We start from the raw sequence: 6,000 nt of genomic DNA, 5'->3' as shown, positions 1-6,000 counted from the left end.
TCGGTATTCAGAAAACATGTCCATAACATTGGAATGCGTCATCAGAAGGATCTATGACTGCTCAATCGAGGGGGAGCTTACGTAGTTGTACTCTTTTTACCTAACTATGGTTTTTCCCATTGGGTTTTCCTAGAAAGGTTTTTAACGAGGCAACAAAGACGTTAAGCGAGAACGGAGAGTGACACCGGTCCCCAAGGGGGAGTGTTACGAAACTTAATTTAATACAAAGATGAATGATCAAGGGGGAGTGTTATAACATAAACTTTGAAATGATCCTCCACTCCTTTACCAACTCAAGCACTATGATCATCTACTCATCAAGCACTATGATCACCCACGCATTTACCAAATTAAGCATCATCTTTGTTATTTTATGTATTGTTGTTCACTATAAATACCATCACTCATCTCACTCTTTTGTGCACCAAAAAAAAAACAAGAACAAGAGTTTATAATCAAAGAACCATTACATCTTCTTCTTCTTCCTTATAATAAACTCTCTCCCTTATATTAGTATTATTTGTTTCTTACGGATATTAAATTCTACTGTTATTTAAATTTCTCGATACTATAAATTATAAGTTATTTCATAACGCAAATAATAATGATGGCTTTTGTATCATATTGCAAAGAAGCAACTGTTCACGGTGGAAAAAAAACACCCTGCCTATAAAAGTGCAATTCTGTAGCAAAAGTAAATAACAAAACATCATTGCTTGCCAATAAAAAATTGGATTCATGTGTGTTTAATGGTGTTTTTCGTTAAAAAATAATGCGTACAATTATTCACATTTAGAAATTTCAAGATGTAAGATGTTTAAAAGATTTTCTGATACTTCAAAATATTAAATGTTTTCAATTTTCTAAATGATCTCTTATTTAATTAAAAAATATATACCAATTATATTTTTAAGTATATTTTATAATTGAGTAAATTGTTTGTTCTATTTTAATGATATTTTAAAATAAAGAAACTTTCTTAGTATATGTGTTTCACTTAAAACATTATATATTCTAAAACATAGACTATATAGTGGTATTATTTTTTAGAATAAAATAGAATTTAGAATAAAATTACTCCAACATCACTTTATTTTTGACTCTATAATAAAGTAAAAATTGGTTTGCTGCATAAATATAGTAATTCATTTATTTTTTGTTCATCACATTATTTTTCATTATAAATAGAATGAACTATCGGAGATGATCTTAGTAAACAAATTAAGGATGTTGATTACATCTTTAATTCAATATTTATAGTATAAAATAGTATTATGTTTTGATCAAGTAGGCTTTTGTTTTGTCATATTTTGAGAGTTACATGTTCGGCTTTCCATAATCTCTTAATCGGAGAAGCTCTTCGGCTCGCTTTCCATTATCAACTCAATCGGAGAAGCTGTGCTGAACACAAGCTGTCAAAGATCACTTCTCCACCAGACTATTTACCAACTGCACCATTGCAAAAGCTTCAGTTGCGTTGTTGCGTAAGAAATGATAGGTCCAGACCGGTGCCCCAAAAGCAAGTACTACGTATATCTAAATATCATCACTGGTTAGGTTTTTTGTTTTCATGCTTGAAAATTTGCACTCAATTGCTGATTTGACTTTAGATTGTCATTGTATTGGTTTTACGGATGCTTCAAAAAAGTGAATATTTATACTTAGTATATTAATGGTCTTCGTAATACTACTATTTTTTTTTGGCAATATGATGCTTTGAGTTGAAAGCTGTCTGTCCGGTTTTATGTGGTCTAATACTTCCAGTCAAACATCGTATATACAACTTCCGACGATTTAATTAAATGCTCCAACTCCAATTAATATCAATCTTTCCTTGTTGTAAGAAATAAATTTAAAAGTAAGAAAATAGAAAAGTTTTCGAAACCACAACTTGTTATGTTTTGCTTTTTAAAATTCCTAATAGTGTATTCCTAATATATTGTGGAAAAAAGAAATGAGGATTGCGACCGTAATAGTATTATTAACACGTTAGACTTTGAACCAGCAAAGTCAAAACAATTTAAAGAGAGCTGGCGTAATGATGTGCAGATCCGAAGGAATAGCGATCATTAATGATATGGATTTTATGCAACTCGCAGTCAATCACGATCTATGTTTGGGGGGTGTTAATGCAAATTGACGTTAACACAACATTAGCATGAGATGTGCGCTTCGCGCAGGGTGAGTTTATTTGAATATATTATCGATAGTTTTTTTTATATATTTGATCATTTTATTTATATATATAAAATATTTTTCGTTGTTATTATATAATTTATTTCCGATGGATCGGATCAATTTTATTAAAAACAATGGAACAAAACTATAATTAATACATCATGAGTTGATCGGATTGGATTAAACAAATTATGACATAAAAACCTTATTTTTTCATTGAACACATTCTTGAAAAAAATGAACAGTATTGTTTACACAGTTGAATTATTTTGACTTTTATCTTCTATATGGTTTTGAAAGCTTTCAAATCAACCATCTAATTGATACAAGTCATTTTAATGTTTTTAGTCGTATACTTAAGGAAAGCTTAAATTTTTGTAATTTAAAGTCGTTTTAAAAACTTCAAAGTATAACATATAAGAAAAAATCTAATATATAAAAAAAAATAACATATAAGGTGTCCTCATTTTTGTATTTTAAAATCGTTTAAAAAAAATAACATATAAGGTTTCCTCATTTTTGTAATTTAAAGTCATTTTAAAAAATTCAAAATATAACATATAAGAAAAAATCTAATTTTTTTTATTATATGGTTAATGTGATTGTTTAATTTTTTTAATAATATAAATTTAAACAAAAATGAAGAAGGATGCAAAAATTGTTATCAAATCTTTATTATTCATAATTATTAATTACCATATATATGTAAATCATATTAGGTAATTTTGTAGCTTTTATTTAAGAAAAGAATACACACTTCATATATTTTAGGTTAATATAATGTTCTCTAGTGTTATATAATTATGGAATAATGTGACACCATTAGATTAAACTATACTTTATATTAGATGCTCTAGAATTCTTTGAAATGGAATTTAGAAAGCATTTAGAGTGCCACCTAGGATTTAGAGTTTTTTTTAATTAATACAAAATTAAAGTTCTAATTTTTCAAATGCTTCTCAACTAATATACAGGGGATTTGTTGTATATATAATTGTATAAATTAATGGTGGATTAAATTAACGAACCAATGTAATAGGGGCTGGTTGGTCTGGGTGTTGATTATACGCTTAAATTATGTAAAGTCGGAACAGTTTGGGATATATTATGGATTATAGGACCCAAGCTTCCATGCTAATAATCTGCGTCCTCGTAAGAATGCATCACCACTATTAAATTATAATGGAGTATATATAGAAACCTTGGATTAACCCAAGAATCTTCAATCTATAATGCTATAAATAACAGAACTATCAAGAGTTTTGACCAGTATTCTTTCACAATTTTTCACAATTTCAAATCTACCATGGTTATCTATCAAATGAAATCTTTCAAAAAATAGTAGGTTCATAAAATATTATTTAAAAAATACAACCTATTGATGAATTTTTTTAAAATAATATTCATCTATAAACAAAAATTCTTGTTATCTTTATTTCTAAGTCACAATCTCCGATCTCTATAAAAATGATTTATTTTTTTCAAAAATAGCAGGTTCTTAAAAAATTATTTAAAAAATGCAATATATTAATGAAAAATTCTGAAAGAATAGTTATCTATCAACAAAAATTCTAGTTATCATAATTTCTAAGTCACAATCCCAAATTTACAATAGTTCTCTATAGAAATAAAAACTTTCCAAAATAGCAGCTTTCGTAAACATTATTGAAAAGTGCAACATGTTGATGAAAAATTCTGAAAGAATACTCATCTGTCAACAAAAATTCTTGTTATCCTAATTTCAAAGTCACAATCCCAAATTTACAATAGTTCTCTATAGAAATTACAACTTTCCAAAAATAGTAGTTTTTGTAAAAGTTATTGGAAAATGTAACCTATTGATGAAAAATTCTGAAAAATATTCATCTATCAAAAGAAATTCTTGTTATACTTATTTCTTAGTCACAATCCCTAATCTACAATAGTTTTCTATAAAAATGAAAACTTTCTTAAAATATAAGGTTTTTTAAAAACTATTTAAAAAATGCAAACTATCAAAGAAAATTTCTGAAAGAATAATCATCTATTAACAAATTTTTTTTATACTAATTTCTAAGTCATATTACAAAACCTACAATAGTTCTCTATAAAAATGAAAACTATTCAAAAATACCAGGTATTTAAAAAAATGCTTTAAAATACAATCTATTGATGAACAATTTTGAAAGAATACTCATATATAAAAAAAAATTAATGTTATCCTAATTTCTAAGTTACAATCGAAAATCTACAATAGTTCTCTATAAAAATTTAAACTATTAAAAAATTGTAAATTTTTTAAAAAATATTTAAAAATGCAACCTATTTATGAAAAATTCTGAAAATGCTCATCTATCAACAAAAAATCATGATATCATAATTTCAAAGTCACAAACTCAAATCTACAATAGTTTTCTATTTAAATAAAAACTTTCTTAAAATAGCAGCTTGCGTAAAAATTATTGAAAAAATGCAATCTATTGATGAAAAATTATGAAAGAATACTCATCTAAAAAAAAATTCTTGTTATCCTAATTTCAAAGTCATAATCCTAAATATACAGTAGTTCTCTATTGAAATGAAAATTTCCAAAAATAGGAGTTTTGGTAAAAATTATTGAAAATGTAACATATTGATGAAAAATTCTGAAAGAATATTCATCTATCAAAAACAATTCTTGTTATTCTTATTTCTAAGTCACAATCTCAAATCTATAGTATTTCTTTATAAAAATGAAAACTTTTAACCAAGCGAGGACGGCGCAGTGGTCTTGAGGGAGCTTTGGCCCCAATACGGACCCGGGTTCGAATCCCGCTGGCCACCGTCGATTAAAATGGGGTGAAAAAGGTGGCCCTACAGGATGCCTTATGCGGAGGTGTACTTAGGTGCTAGTCGGGTTCCCTCCGAGTGTCCGGATTACCTGGATTATCAAAAAAAAAGTGAAAACTTTCCATAAATAGGAAATTTTTTAAATTTTTTTTAAAAATGCAATCTATCGATGAAAATTATGAAAGAATACTCATCTATTAACAAAAGTTCTTGTTATACTAATTTCTAAGTAACAATCCAAAATCTACAATAGTTTTCTATAAAAATGAAAACTATCCAAAAATAGCTATTTTTAAAAAATTATTTAAAAAATAGAATTTATTGATGAAAAATTCTGAAATAATACTCATCTAAAAAAAATCTTGTTATTCTAAGTCACAATTCCAAATCTACAATAATTCTCTATAGAAATAAAAAATTTCCAAAAATAGCAACTTTCGCAAAAATTATTGAAAAAATGCAACATATTGATGAAAATTCTGAAAGAATACTCATCTATCAACATAAAATTCATGTTATCCTAATAGCAGATTCGTAAAAATTATTAAAAAAATACAACCTAATGATGAAAAATTCTGGAAAAAATACTCATCTATAAAAATGAATTCAAATTATACTTATTACTAAGTCACAATTCCAAATCTACAATAGTTCTCTATAACAACGAAAATTTTCCAAAAATAGCAGGTTCCTAAATAAATATTTAAAAATGCAACTTATTGTGAAAAATTCTAAAAGAATACTCATCTAACAACAAAAATTCTAGTTATCCTAATTTCTAAGTCACAATCCTAAATCTAAAATAGTTCTCTACAGAAATATAAACTTTCCAAAAATAGCAGCATTCGTAAAAATTATTGAAAAATACAAAATATTGATGAAACATTCTAAAAGAATACTCATCTATAAAAAAAAATTCATGTTATCCTATTTTCAAAGCCACAATCCCAAATCTACAATAGTTTTCTATTGAAATGAAAATTTACAAAAATAGGAGTTTTGGTAAAAATTATT

The sequence above is a fragment of the Brassica oleracea genome, chromosome C7, assembly GCF_000695525.1.
Source record: "Brassica oleracea var. oleracea cultivar TO1000 chromosome C7, BOL, whole genome shotgun sequence".
Lineage (NCBI taxonomy): Eukaryota > Viridiplantae > Streptophyta > Magnoliopsida > Brassicales > Brassicaceae > Brassica > Brassica oleracea.
The sequence above is the reverse complement of the archived record's forward strand: the minus strand, read 5'-3'. Positions refer to the sequence as shown.